This window comes from Rattus norvegicus, chromosome 5 (assembly GCF_036323735.1).
Source record: "Rattus norvegicus strain BN/NHsdMcwi chromosome 5, GRCr8, whole genome shotgun sequence".
In the NCBI taxonomy this organism is placed as follows: Eukaryota; Metazoa; Chordata; class Mammalia; order Rodentia; family Muridae; genus Rattus; species Rattus norvegicus.
In genome coordinates, this window is record NC_086023.1 from 53,160,366 (window position 1) to 53,176,201 (window position 15,836).

The window sequence follows — 15,836 nt, forward strand, 5'->3', positions numbered from 1 at the left end:
GCCTTAAGCTAATTCAGTGTGTGTGTGTGTGTGTGTGTGTGTGTGTGTGTGTGTGTGTGTGTGTGTTAGTACATGAAGTTGGGAGGGAAAGGAGGTATAGAATGAAAGGGTGTGTTTGAGCAAATATATTACACGCATGTATGAAATTCTCAAATAATAGAAAATAGTCACTTTAGTTTTCATTTGAGTTGATTTTGGCCCATCATTGATCGGTGTGTATCTTCATGCCTATGCTAAGGAAGCATTTCAGAGTAGGAGTGCATGGCGGAACAGCACTGACTTTATCAGGAGTAGTAAACAAGAAGGAAATGGCCAAGGTCCTATCATATCCTTTGAGAGGACACCCTCAAAGATATTGAAGCCAGCCTTTGAGGGGACATTCAATGTTCAAATGATAGATAACATAGTGTTACTCAAAAGTCTGTAATCTTACTGGTTCTATTGTAAACATTTGTCAGGATTTTTAGTACTTCATAGACATTAAGTACTATAGAAAAATTTCATATAGTCAGTAGTCATTAACAGGTGCTAGAAATCCATGATAAAATTTGCTCTGTGCATGAGAACCAGTTCTCTCCCTCCACAGTCTAAGTACCAAGGCTTCCCTGGAATGTGCGTCCATCCAGGTCAAGGTACACTGCCAGGTCTGTAAGCCTGCTTGTCATCAGCACTCCACTGAGTGTACTAGAGTCTACATCACAACAGGAACTGACCAGACTGTGAACACGTATGACGAATGCCAAGTCTCAAAAGTTACTCCTAGTAACTCTTTTGGCACAATATGCATTATCAGGAGAGAGAAGCCACCACAAACAGTAACCTTTTTCTGGATCCCTCCGTGGATATTTTCTGATGGACTCAAATGAGTCACATGATCCTCTCAATAGGAAGCATTGTCCCTCTGCCAGCCTCCCTGTGGAAGCTCAGTCAATATTAATTGAATGAATGAATGAACTGACATGAAGTATGTGGTAGGTGATGTGGAAAGACTTGCCCATGATGGTCATATGGGCCTCCTGGCACATAAGCAATAGAATTTGGAGGTTGTTATTTTGCCTATTTGGTGGCCAAGACAATGGGTTTGCAATGACAGTGCTTCCACATTAAAAAAAAATCCTTAGCATATTTTCTGCCAGTACTTTTTGAGTTGACATTAAACAGGAATACAAAGTTTCTTTGCATAGTGTTGTTTAAAAGACAAGAAAATGGAAGCTCTACTCTGTTAACCAGACATAAACTTCCTAAGAATTTGGGTTGTGTGTGTGCGCTCGAGCGTGTGTGTGTGTGTGTGTGTGTGTTTGTGTGTGTGTGTATGTTTTATTTAAAATTACTTTGAGATTATAATATAATTACATCACTCCATTTTCCTTTTCTTTGTCCAAACCCTCCTATATACTCCTCCATTTTCTCTTTCAAATTGATGGCCTTTTTCCATTAATTGCTGTATTTTACATATTTATATGTATATATAATACCTAAATGTAACCAACTCCTTCTGTAAAACATTGCATGTTACATATGTTTTCAGGGCTGACTTTTGGATTTGAATAACCACTTGATGTGCTCTTTTCTGCTCCTGCTCTCAGCATTCCTTAGTTGCCTGTAGTTCTCTGCTCCTGAGCTTCCTTCCTTGCACTTTAGCTTGTCTACTGGTATCCTCATTCAACTCATGTTTCATACTGGTTGACTTAGTAGGAGATACAATCTTACTCCCTGTTCCTCTGGCTCTTAAAATCTTTCAATCCTCCCTTCTGTAATGACCCTTGAATCTTAGATGCAGGAGTTGTGTTTTAGATGTATCAGTTGCTACTGGTCTCCACAATTCTGCATTTTGATTGGCTCTGTTTTCTGCAATGGTCTCCATCTGTTGCAAAGAGAAGTTTCCATGATGCTACATATATCTGTGCATGTAAGAACAAATATTTAGCATATCATTAGGGATAGTGCTGATTTTGTACAGTGGGAGTTGTAGGTTCCCCTCCAAGATCCATGACTTCCCTATCCCTGGATACTTAGCTAGGTTTCCAGTACCAGCCATGATCTTCTTTGTTGAATAGGTCTTAAGGTTGATTAGAGAGCTCTTGGTCACCACAAGGTCTAGGTGCCACTGCTGTAACCTTATTGTTATCATACAATGTTGGTTGTGGTTCATGAGTGTCATATCTGAGTAGGAGTATTGGTTGTTTTCCTCTCAGAAGCTTGCATGGTGCTTTCTGATACTATACATGCTAGTCCTCAGGAGGAGACTTTCAAGCTAATTCCAGCTTAGGGGTCTCTGGACCCTGTATCTGATGTGCATGATGTCTTTGGCAATAGAGACCTACCTTTCATCTTGATGAGGAGAGGACAACCAAGGGCAGGAGCAATAGGCTGTATGTTTGAGGAGTCTCTTGGACAGCTCTGGCCAACAATTCAAAAAGTTTCTCAGGCCCGATATAGGGATTTTTGTTAGGTAGTCTTCGGCTCTTGGAGGGAACATTGTCAGCCCAGATGGGAGAATTACTTTTAAACTACGTGTGTGTGTTTATACACTGACTTACGTGTATTATAGACAGTTTTAGGTAGTTAATAGTATTTCTTATGACTCTCAAACATCCTTACTGTCATTTCTCTCCTGTTTCGATATTTATCAACCCCCTCCAGAATTGGAACCTTCCCCTTTATTTTTCATGGCATTCATTTCAGTTTTCAAAACAATAACATTTGCCTTCACATTATTTTTGTATGATATGTTTACCTAAGTTGTTTTATTAGAGTAAGTATGACTGTCACCAATCTGTTTGGTGAATGAACACCCTGGTCCTAGGTCAACGACCACAGATAAGAGAAACAGATACATTGGAAGCAGAGAAACTTCAGAATGTGTGGTCCCTCAGCATGTGGTGTGGAGGGAGTAAGAAGATTTGTTTAATGGTGGAAGAAGGGCTAGAGAAATGGCTCAGAAGTTAAGAGCACTGGCTGGTCTTCTAGCGGACCTAGGTTCAATTCTCAGCACCTTCGTGGTAACTCTAACTGCCTATAATATCCAATGCCTACGTGGTCCAATACCTTCATCTGGGTTCTAATGTCCCAGGTAGGCTTGTGGTACATAGACATATAGATAGGTGAAACACACACACACACACACACACACACACACACACACACACACACACACACACACACACACTCTGAATAGAAATAGTATCTCAGAGATTTTAAGAAGATAGGAAAATAAAGTTCCCCCACTATGTTTTCAGAAGATAAGGTGAGATGGACCTAGCAAGTGAAAAAGATCACGGACGGTTTCTGTGGCTCTTCAGAGACTGACTGAGCAGCCCCTCTGATGTCATTTTGTGCCCTGAGTGAATGTTGCTGTATTCATCTGCATTTGTTATCTGCATTCTTCCTCTCTATCTGAGAATCAAGAATTTACTTCCAGGCTTCCTTCTTGGGAACACTTCCACTCTGCTCCCTGACCCTAGAGTACTGTTGTCTTCCTTTTGGACCATATTTCGTCACTAGGGAACATGGGCCAGTTGGTGCTGCTAAGTGGAAATTCAGACTGCATCCAAAGAGCTTGACTATAGTCCCATTAACACAGTGGTACTTCTCAGGCACCAGGCTTTGTTTTTCATTTCTCAATGTATTCCAGAGCTTTCCAAGTTATTAGATACAGACCTCCTTTGCAGGAGGTTGTGATGTGGAGTTAGAACTCTTCCCATTTTAAAGAACTCACAAGTAATAGTTTTCTCAAGAATATGCATGCCTTCAGCAAATTTCTTCCTATTATAGTTTATTTTGTCTGCCTGTGATCCTGGGCTGGTTGACCTCTTTGAAGTATCTCTGTTACTTCCTTTGTAACTTGTGAACACTGAGGTCCCTTCAACTCCATTCTGTGTCCCTTCTGCTGATGCTTAAGTGACAATGGACTGACAAGAACTCCCTTCTGAGGAGGAGTTATTCAACTCCACACAGAGTTTCTGGGGAAAATCAAAGATAATTCCCCCATTAAACAAATAAAGAAGCATTTGACAAGAGCACCCAGAATAAGGTGTTCTTTAACAGCCAATTTTATTCAATACAGATGACTTTCTTATGTAAATTTTGCCTGCCTTTGAAAGAATCCTTGAAACTCAAATAAAGAAGTAATCATTTTGACCACATGTGAAAACTGTAGGGTTTTTTTTTTCCTTTCTGATTAGAGTTTTATTCTGTAGCCCAGGCTAGCTTGAAACTCATGGAAATCCTCCTGTACTTGCCTTTTAAGGGCTGGAATTTATGAGAATAAACTTATATTTCGTAAAATCTTTTAATAAAAAGTAGTATTAATTGGTCAAAATGCCTTGAATAACCTTTAAGGTAGTCACATTTTTTTTGATTTTGTATTTCTTACCCCAAGTTCCCCAAATACCTTTCCATTAGGGATCCCAACAGGCTAATGATTATGTTTCCTCCCCCTAAAACTACTCACACAGAATCATGTAGAATTGTGTTGGCGTGAATTAACAGAAGGCAATGTTATTTAAGAGAAAGAATGGGGTTATATATCACATATTAGTCCACAGAAATCCTCATTCCTACTGTGCGTGTAACAGAATTCCTCAATTGTCATTTTTCATTTCTGGACAAATGATCTTCTCCTGCTGAGACCTACTGTCACCTCACTGTGTGGTGTTGGCACGACTTCCTGCCATGTGGTCAGATATTTGCCTTCTGTTAGTAGAGATGCCCCCACAGGGCCCACCCCTGTCCAATACACATGCTCCTCCACCATGTGAGCTTGTCTAGGCCCACTCACCTTGCTCTCCAGAGCCTGATTTCTTATGCTGAACTAACTCTTGGTCTGTTGCCCTGAATCCAGTGACCTTTGTGTGCACCTGTTCCAGGGGAGTCGCTGAAGTGGATGGGACTCTGTGGACAAACGTTAGAGAAGGGCAGCTTGAAGTAGAAGACAAAAGGATGCATGTAGGCCTACTACCCAGGATGTAGATGGCTCTGTCACTGTCTCTGTCCCTCTACCCCTTATGGATCCCTCTCTAGTTTCCTTCCTTTCAATTAATAATTTTTTTTCCTATTTTGTATTGGCATAACCAAGATCACAGCTACACAGGTTCCTTAGAGAAAAGGCCTCTGTAAACATCAAATCTAGTGACACACAAGTATGAATTCACGTTCTGAACAAGAACCTAAGACCCAGAGCGAGGACCCATCAGTTCCTGTTGTGGGAACATCTTCTGGGAAGATGCAGGTTTATTGGAAAGTCCAAACAGGAGTATCAACCAAAGGTTTGAATGACAGTTTGAATGATATTGAAAGTCAACAAGAAGTTCTACTTAAGAACTTATGACAGGCAACTAAACAAATAAACCTATGTTGCTGTCTTACGGTTTCTACTGCTGCAGTGAAACACTGTGAATAAAAAGAAAGCTGGGGAGGAAGGGATTTACTGTAATTTCATTTCCACATTGCTATTCATCACCAAAGGAAGTCAGGGCAGGCACTCAAGCAGGTCAGGAAGCAGGAGCTGATGCAGACACCATGGAGGAATGCTCGCTCCCCATGGCTTGCTCAGCCTGCTTCCTTATAAAAGTTAGGACCACGAGCCAAGGGATGGCACCATTCACAGTGGACTGGCTCCTCCTCCATCAATCACTAATTAAGAAAATGCCTTACAGCTGGATCATAAGGAGGCATCTTCTCAGTTAAGGTTCCTTTCAGACAACTCTAGTTTGTACATCAAGTCGACACAAGACTAGCCAGCAGAGGCTAGGCTAGTCATATTGCACTTCCAAGAAAAACAAATCTCCCTCTTGAAGCCATTATCTACTTGGACTGTAAGTGGTTATGTCCACAGGGAAAAAGTCCCATACATCCGTAAGGACTACTTACCTTTTGCTTTGGAAAAGAGTTGGAAAGTTAGCTCAGGCTTTTTGGTAGAAGTCAGAAGATTCCTGGGATCTCCACATTTTTGCCAATGCCTAACTTTACCTAACTTACCAGAATTTATCCCTGTAAAAATCTTGCTAGCTTGCTTATTTGGGGGGCTGATCCTAGCTCAGGAATGACAGTGAGCAAATGAGAATCTGCCACAGAGGAGCGTCAACAGAGGCAGTTATGGGAATCTGTGGTCGAGCCTGTAAGGTAGAGCTCACCGAAGCCATGCCACAGATAGATGGACTAATCCAGCAGTACTCAACTGTGTCACTCTCAGCTAACTGTAGCCCCAAAACTGAGAGCCTGTGCTCCTGCTGAATGAAAAGCCTTTGTGGACCTGTGTTCAAGTACCAGTGCATCCCCACACCCAGGAATGGACTCTAATCACACAGCAGTGCCAAGACCTCAACTCCTCCATGAACTAGCTGGTCCACTCCTCTGTGCCCTGAGCCATCAGTTCAGGTGGACAAGTAAGTGGCTGTGGTTTGAGGTTTTCTCCAACTTTGGCTCTTGTTCTCCACGTAGATTCTTCCTGAAACCTGAAGCAAATTGAAATCCTGTGGACTTTCTTGTTTTTATCACAGAAGGCATCCTTGGTAACCAACAAAAGTTCCAGGTTCTGCGGTAGAACTAGTGCTCAACATGGGGTTTGTGTGGTGATCTGAGAGCTATGACTTAACTGACTAAGAAATATCTGATGTTTCTTCCATGCCTTTACTTCTATTAATGCCTCAGTTCACTCAATTCTGCTCCCAGGTTCTGTGAAGTTGGCAACCCCTAAGAATTTTTTATTCTGTCCTGTGTATGTGGCACAAAACTGAAGATTTCTTGGTGGCATCGTAAAATTATAGTAATTTAAAAATATCAGAAAAAGGGAGTGAGCAAAGTTGGCGTGTAAACAAATACATCAGTTTAGAGGCCCGCCTTTGACAGTTTTAAACTTAGTGTTGAACCTGTATTAGAGACTGTGGTTAATGTGACTCTGTGATATATTACTTCTGAAAGATTCACCCCATAAAACCGAGCTGCAATGTTACTGCACACTTAAAACCTCACTTTAGCTCTGATCCATTTTGATCTTTGTGAGTTACCTTAAATATGACAGGTAGGTGACTGTGCTAAGTAGCTTGAAATGACTTTTGATCAAATGTAATAAAATTCTCTGCTGCAGCTTGCTTATCTCATCCCTCTTACCTATCTGGAAGAATTGCCTGTCGGCAGATGTTTCTACAGTGGCATTTTATGCCCTATTAGTATCGGTCTTAGTTGTTTAGAAAGGGCTATTGAGCTTCAACAGGTCCCAGCATAAGGGCTGTAGGAGGACAGTACTCTATTACTTTAGTCCACCCTCCCCAGCAGCCCTAACAGTGACTTCAGGATTGGCCCTCTACCTTTCCGTTGTACACAGCGGTCCCCTCCTGTGTGTACGTGTGAGCATGGAGTTAGGGACTGAGCCCAGAGCTTTGCTTTGCACACGGCATGCAAATGTTCTACCGATAACTGCATTCCTGGCCCTTGGTGTTTAGAGACAGGGTCTCACTGAGCCCTGTAGCCTGTTTAGAACTTGCTGTCTTCCAAGGTCTGTCTTCTATGTGTTGGGTTTACAAACCCATTCCTCACATTTTTACTCTGTTATGTCCCCAGCAACGCACACGGGGTGGGGGGAATCATCATGCCATAATCATGCTAGGGATTGTTGAAGATGATTTCTGGTAAAAAATAAATGCCCTATTCTGTCAGCTCTGGCCTCGTATTCAATTTTCTCTGTCCATTTAACAAGTACGGGGCTGATATTTGTTCTGGATGAACACATTGCTAAGCCTTGGGGCACAACAGAATGTGGTTTAGACAGAGGATGCCTTTGTAGCTTACATCTAAGAAAAGGAGAGAAAGAGTGAATGATCGTATGAGGAAGAATCCCGCGAGTGAGGGGGTCAGAAGCTTGGAAATCTGAATTTGATTCCTGGAACCCATGTAAATGTAGGAGAGAACCAACACCACAAAACTGTCTTCTAACACACACACACACACACACACACACACACACACACACACACATGCACGCACACAAAGAAAAAATAGAAAAATAAAAGCACAAAGGGGCATGGCAATAAATATATGTATAATTGAAAACTGGAAAATCGTTATAAATTACTTTATGGTGTCTCTGGGAAGCTGCATCTGTGGGGGCTGAAGTATGAAAGAATGGAGACAAAATAGAAAGACAGAGAAACATATTATACAAACTCACAGTTAGCTAGCATGGTACTAAAACCAATGTGAGCTTGAATAATTTACATGACCTCTAATTCCTGATTTCTTTAGCAGAGAAATGAAGATGATAACGCCAGCTACCTCTAAAAGCCCTGGGTTTGATCAGATTTATATAAATCACCCAGTACAGAGCAAGTGCTCTGTAAACAGGAGCTGCTAATTATTATTTATTAGGCTGAGGTGTGAAGGCCAGGTGGGGCCAGCCATGCTTAGAGTTGTGAGGAAAAGCATTCCAAGAAGAGAGAACAGTGTATATTCAAAGCCGCGGGAGCTCCTGGGATCTGTGGAAAGGCCAGTGTCGCTAGAACTGTGCAAGTGAGGGAGAACACACTGGAGGATGGTGTGGGTGGGCACCATATGGTGGCTGCGTGAGCGCCAGCCCAGAGAAGGCAGATGCTGGGTTCCTTCAGAGTTGCTTTCCCCCTGGAGAATGTGAAAGGACAGAGGGCAAAGACGTTGAGAACGTGTGTAAGAGCGTGGTTCTATAGAAAGTCCGCGCAACCCAAGTGAATCAGGACAGGAGAAAAAATGACCGGGACTGATAGAAGGAAGAAACAGGAGCAGCTGAGTGGGTGGCATCCGCCCCATAGGAAAGGTGCTTCAGGAAACCGGAGTTTTGGGAAGAAAATAGGGTCTTTGGATGTGTTAGATGAGCGTGCCTAATTTCTGCGGCTGACGAGGGCCAGGGAGTGACTCTGAAATCCCATGGCTGAAGTGGGCTGTTGAAGGTAATCATAGTGAGAAGTCAAGCATAGAAGAGTGCGCGTATTGAAGTGATTGCCCGTACAGAGTCCTGCTACCAATCAATATGATGGCATTGCATGGCTTAGGAAACGATACCCCCTTTTCCTATGGCTTTATCGTCATCTACCAGAATCCGTTGGAACATCTTTGCGGAGACACCGATTTATACGATTTATACAGCTGTCGTCTGCATGCTGGACCCAACAAAAATGACAGAAGTCATGGAGGAGGAAGATGGTCCAGGAGCTCAGGCTGGGTGTAACCAAAGGGCATGCACGAGCAGAGTCTGCTGACTGACGCTCAGGGCTGGGGGGAGCAGTGGTGTGGCTCTCCGGGGAGGAAGAGTAACAGTGTTCAAAAGAGAATGGGGTTTCAGCTGCTTGAGGTTTGTGAAGCATGAGGCTCCGCACAGAGGGTCCAGACAAAGGGCAGCTTCCGGGATCGCCCAAGTGCTTTTGTTATTTATTAAAAATGTTACGTGTTGCATTTTGATCATATTCTCTCTCCACCAACTCCTCCCAGATCCTCCCCAACTCCCTGCCTACATGACTTCATATTCTCTCTCTCAAACAAAAACAAATCTATAAAACAATGAAAATAAAACAAAGAAAAAAGAAACCCAGTAACACAAAACAAACAAAAAGCATGTGTGCAGACACACACACCAGAAAAACAAACAAACAAACATGGCGTCTATTTTGTGTGACCTAACTATTCCCGGGCTTTATGGAGATGCCTGGAGTTTGGTTGATACCCCCAGTGTCAGTTCACTGGAGGAAAACCGATCTTCCCTTTCTCAGCAAGTGTCGTTTGTAAATAGCTTCTTGGTTAAGGGTGGGATTTTGCGTCCACTTTCCTTCTCAGTTATAAATTTGTTTCTGGTTTGAACCTGTGAGAGTTCTCTGGCTACTGCCACCGTCTCTGTGAGTTCATATGTGCACCGGCTCTGTTGTGCTTGGAAGACACTGTCTCCTCTCTGTGAGTCATCACATCAGGCTCTCACAGTCTTCCTTCCTCCCTTTCTATCTCCTCTCCCCCCCGGATCCCTGAGCACTGAGGGACAGGATTTGCTACAAACCACACATTATTCCGAAGATCCTCAGTCTCTGTACACTGTCAGGTTGTGCGTCTCACGTTGATTCCCACTGACTGGAAGCTTCTCTGATGACAGGTGCATGATACACAAATCTATGGGTAAAAATGTCAGTAGGAGTCATGCCATTGCTATATTACTTTAGCAGAATAAGGTTTAGTTCATCTATTGTCTTTGCAAACTATTTCTGATTTACTCTATTAGATTTCTCCCCCCTCTTTCAAACTTTCCAGTAAATAATTTGTGTCTCATCTCTAGATCTCTGTTTTCCTAAAAGCCACTGGGTAAATTCTTATTTCCCCCAATGGAAAGCGTGCCCTTTAAGGGTGCAACGCTGCCTTGTCTCCTTGTTTATTTAGTCGTGGTTGAGACATAATAGATATGGGATGAGTGAATGAACGGATAAAAATATTTTTGCTCTTGCTACAAAGTCCTAGGAAAGAATAATTGTTTATTCACATGAACTAGCTTTATTTATGCTGCATCTAAGGCCACTTTAAGTGTGAACTTTGGGTACTGCAGAGAGAATAATTTATTGGTGTTGCCTACCTTTTTCTCTTATTAAATAGATCCTTTATTTTGTAGTTGTTTTTAATACTAACAATTTTATTCTATTTTGACTTTAATGGAAGTAATTATTTTTATAGCTTTCAGTCTTGCTAAATGAAAGAAACGTTTTTAATATTTAAATTTATAAGCAACCATCAATTTTGAATTCACAGTTTTCCTTTATTCTACTTTTAAAACTAATATTTTTTTGCTTTGGATATTCAGAAATCTCATATTGTTTCATCACTGACATATTTGTCATATATATGTATATATGATTTACAATAGCATGCTTTATCTCAGTAAACAAAGCTGAAAACAGCAAAGTCCTTCTCTGTTTTGAGGGCAGTGGCTCTCTGTTTGGAGTACATTCATGGCTATGTGGGAAGAAGACTTAAATTGCTTTGTGATCAATATTGGCATGTTAGGTTTTCTTTGATGATGGTAGGATATATATTTTTTCTTTTCAGGGTAGTAGATGAAAGACTACTTAAAAGTTCCTTTCCTAAAGTATCATTTCAGGGCAGGGAAGATGCCTCACCAAGTAAGGATGACGCTGTTATGTCTGATGACCTGGGATCAACCCTCAGAACCCACATGATGCAATGAGAGAAGACTTTCAAAGTGTTTGCTGAACTTCAAATTATGTGAAATTTCAAGTACATACAAGAATTGAGAGGGAATAAAAATGGAGAGTCTTCAAGGAGAGGTATTCCGCATCGTGACCAACTCTCACACAATCTGTCTCATCTACATCTCTATACACGTTGTCTCAGCTCTGCTGATCACCTGGATGGTTTTGAAACAAATTTTATCTGCAGATATTTCAATATAGAACGACTAAGGAACTCTTTTAAAAGATAGGCATGGATCTGCGAAGATAGATCAGTCAGTAAAATGTTTTGTCTTATGAGCATGAGGCTCTGAGTTTGGTGTTTAAGCACATATCAAATTTCTGGCTATGGTGGCGTATGTTTGTGATCTCAGTGCTGGAGAGGCAGAGACAGGAGGATCTCTGGGGTTCACTGGCCAACAGTCTAGCCTAAGTGGAGAGCTCCAGGACAATGAAAGGTACTACTTCAAAGGAGAAATGCCAGTCCTGGGGATGACACTATATATTTCCTCCTTGTATCTAGGGCAAAGAGGAAGTTTGCTCTGTTGTGTACGCTGAAGTTCCTTTGCACAAATAAAAAACTGCAAGGAAAACAGAAAAAGGCAAAAACATACATGTCAATGTGTACTTATGCATCCATATACACATGTGTAAACACACATGAACACATATACACACATTAAAATTTTAACCACAATGCTATGATCACATTTAAAAATTCATGCTTTTTACTGTTTTCAAATATCTTATCGACACTTGGACTTCTTTTTTGTTGATCATTTTAAAATAGACACGGAATCATCATCCAAAAGGGTTCATGACTGTGCTTAACTGTGGTCTCAAATCTCACTCATTTTATACCGTTCCCCTTTTCTGTTCCCCTTGTATCTTATTTGTGCAAAAGAACTTCAGTGCACAGAGCAGCACAAAGAACTTCCTCTTTGCCCTAGAGAGATCTAGGTTTTGTTGACTTATTCTACACGGTACTTTATTATGTTCCTATATTCGATGCATGAGGTGTAGTTTGTGACCTGAGGCTATAGAGGCCAGTTGGATCGAGCTGAAGGTTTATGAGCAACAGTTGGTGTTTAGCAGTGTATGCTACCACTGGGAGGCACACAGTACATGGTTGTCTCCGTGATGTTCATATCTCATAGTAATCACTACCAAGCTATCGTTCAGTAAAAATTGTGTTGGCACACGTGTTGCTGCCTTGATCCCAAACTGAAAGTGGAGCCTCATCAAGGAAGTCAGGATACATGTTTTTTTAAAAACAACTTAGAAAGTGCTTGCATCACAAAAGGAGTTTTGGCTAGGTATGACACCATATGAAATAAATATATTTGTAATGCCCTAAGTAGTTTAGTATCTTTTGAAAGAAATACAAAATTGAGTGAACGCTCTGAAGTTGTTGCTGTTGTTAGGCACATAAAATTCTGACGTCCATTTTTGTTTAAAAAAATTTGGAATCCCTATTTTGGAACCTGATATGTACTTGAAAGAACATTTCCTCTCCCTCCTTATCCTTATCCTCCTCCAGACCAAATTGCTCTGTCTCTTCATCTTTAACCTACTAAGGTACCTTGCAACAGACCCACAGCAACAGAACCAACTAATCATGGGCTAGAACTTCCACACCGTGAGCCAAAATCAAACCCTTCCTCTTTTTAAGCTATTTCCAGTATTTTATCATAGTGATGGAAAGTTGATCAATACTGCCAGACTTCCATCAACCTGTGTAGATCTTGTCCTGGGATTGAGGATCCAAAAGAACGGGTGGATTAGAGTCTAATGTTGTAGACAACCTGACTTCAGTTTTGATGCACTTTTATACTTGAATGTAACAAAGAAAGCAATGACCCAAGGAGTAGTGTTTGAGTTCAGAAAAGCATAGTCAGAAAATCATGTAAATGAGCACCCATAAGCACATACTAAATATTGACAGGGCAGCCCTTTCCCAGAACTTTTGTAAGGACAGACCAATTTAAACACAATTGTCTGGCAAGCACCATAGATTGTACCTGAGAAAGCATGAGAGCGAGGCAGAGGGCCATACCCAGACTCCAGGGTACACTGACCAGATAGGGTTCTATAGCTGTGTTCTGGCATCCAACAGGAACAAACATGCCTTATAAATTGAATGTAAACGTTTAACAAAGGAGACACAGAATTCAGGTCCAAGAACAATCCAGGGAACAAAATGCACCTGAGGTAAAAGGCCCTCTGCTTTTTCTCCTGGAGCCTCTCTCACAGTTCCCCAAGGCCTTGTTCACCATGCATCATTCTTTTGATCATGTTCCAACAAACACAGTAGCGAACATTCCAATTCTGATACTCCTTTTATTGGTTGGGATTCTATAAGGTGAATTTTTATATGTGTCTGTTTTCCTCATATCAGAACAACTGCTTGACTCCCTTTACTTATAAACTTTCAAAATAGTACATTTTCACATTGTGTTGGCTATTTTTGTGTGTCAGCTTGATAGACAGAAGCTGATGACATAGTCATCAGAGAGGAAGGAGCCTCAGTTGGGGAAATGCCTCCATAAGATCCAGTAGTAAGGCATTTTCCCCAATTAGTGATCAGTGGTGGAGGACATCCAACCCATTGTGTATGCGGTCATCCCTGGGCCAGTGGTCCTGCGTCTATAAAAGAGCAGGCTGTGTAAGCCTTGGGGAGCAAGCCAGTAAGCAGCATCCCTCCATGGCCTCTGCATCAGCTCCTGCTTCCCAGTTCCTACCCTGCTTCAGTTCTTGTCCTGATTTCCTTTGGTGATGAAGAGATGTAGAAACATAAGCAGAATAAACCCCTTTGTCCCAACTTACTTTTTGGTCATGGTGTTTCATTAGCAGTAATGGAAACCTAACTAAGACACATCTTCCACAATTGACCAGTGACTTTTTATTTTTCCAGTAAATTTTCTTCCCAGTATCATTATCAATTTAAGATTTTGAACATATCTGATGTTCTCCAATTTAAGCACCAACTGTTTGGTTCTATTCCAAGATGACTTCTGAGATCTCTGACAGGAGTTTAATAGGCTCCTAGTTTTCTTGAATGTCATGCCAACTTATCTTGTCCCTCACCTGAAACCAGTCATTTCCTCAAAAACTCTGTTTTTCTTTTTTTTTTTTTTTATGGAACAAGATTATTCTGAAGCTACAATCTGATTGGCAGAGGTATTCACTGCTATAGCTCAGATACTATTCCTAGGGGTTTTCTACTGATAGAGAGTATATAAACTATATTTACATAAAAACACATGTAAGTGAATATAGACTGTGGAGTGGCTCAGTGGGCAGAGGTATTCACTGTTAAGCCTGACAACCAATCCCTGGAACCCTTACATAGTGGAAAGGGAGACCCAATTCCTACAAACTGTGCTCTGACCTCCACACAAAGGCACACGCAGATGCGCACATGCATACACACACACACACACACACACACACACACACACAAACACACACACACACTCAAAAATAAATAAATGTTCTATTTGCATGTGTAACTGTCATGGTAGACGTTTTTATTTGTTTCACCCTGGTAATTTGATTTAAAGAACAAACTACTTCCTGTATTCTATTGGGACAACATTGAAATCTTTCAGAATTCAAACTGTATTGGTAGGAGACAGTTTTGAGCAGATGCCTCTGGACAGTTTTCTGATACGAAGTTTAAAGCAAAAGCATGTTTAAAATTTTAGAAACAAAATTGTAAAGTATAGAAATATTCATGGTTTAAAATTATGTTTAAGATTAAATCCAATCGCTCTTTCTAAAAGCAAAGTAGAAAAGTACATATGCCACAAAATAAATTTTGGCTAAGTATGATGTCACAGTATACTTTTTAACACTCTGTTGGATTTGGCGTGGGGGGGGGTGGGGGAGGCGTTCAAGACAGGGTTTCTCTGTGTACCTCTGGGTGTCCTGGACCTTGTTCTGTAGACCAGGCTGGCTTCAAATTCCTAAGCATCGTAATTAAAAGTGTGCACCACCACTGCCTGCCAACTTACAGCACTGAATGCTAGCCCATTGAGGTTGTTTTGCTTTATAAGTCTTATTACAGAAGATATGTATACATAAAATCCCAAATCAGTTTTTATCTTATAATTTGAATGTGTATTTGAGAAGCTGTTATCAGAAAGGGAAAATGATTATTTTCTATATCATATATCACAACTGTATTTGACTTGTTTGCTTCATAATAAAATAGGCAGATTATCTTCCATCAGTATTAATGTTACTGGCTATTTCTGTTTGGCGTCGAGTGAAATAATTGTATACATTCCTGCTTTTAAAAACTATTCTGTTGCATCATGCGCACTAGGTGACTAGGTTCAAACTTCGCTGGCATTTTTATTTGCACTAAATGGACGAGAGCAGAGAGGATCTGAAATAGCTTTGCCCTAAAGTCAACTTTCCCATCCGTGCTAATTCAGGAATGTGGAGGAGAGACAAATTATAAAAGTCCCTATTTTTGTCACGGTTTCTTCCTCCCCACCAGTGCCTTCACATCTCTGACGGCTTTTCATCCTGTCATTAAAAGGACACATTTTGGCATTAGATTAGACTCAGAGTTAGGGAGTGAGTTGGTGAACTTATCCTTGACTCTCACAGGAGTCCAGGCTCAGAGTTTACCCCAAC

General features: G+C 41.1%; 2 long non-coding RNA genes across 4 annotated transcripts in view; both read right to left on the reverse strand.

Moving 5' to 3' along the window:
• LOC108350950 (uncharacterized) overlaps positions 1 to 7,004 on the reverse strand; it is a 98,317-nt gene extending 91,313 nt beyond the window's left edge. Inside the window, exons 1-3 of one of the 3 annotated variants that reach the window (XR_001837928.3) lie at positions 5,872 to 7,002; positions 4,781 to 4,893; positions 3,759 to 3,962 (exon numbers count right to left, since the gene is read on the reverse strand). This is a non-coding gene — a long non-coding RNA (uncharacterized LOC108350950). Of the gene's footprint in view, positions 1 to 3,758; positions 3,963 to 4,780; positions 4,894 to 5,871 lie in introns of those variants that run through there. The other 2 variants (XR_005504705.2, XR_005504706.2) reach the window with 2 other exon arrangements.
• A 1,366-nt stretch (positions 7,005 to 8,370) lies between these two features.
• Positions 8,371 to 15,836, reverse strand: part of LOC120102853 (uncharacterized) — a 38,095-nt gene continuing 30,629 nt past the window's right edge. The window contains exon 5 of the long non-coding RNA XR_005504708.2: positions 8,371 to 10,122. This is a non-coding gene — a long non-coding RNA (uncharacterized LOC120102853). The remainder of the gene's footprint in view (positions 10,123 to 15,836) is intronic.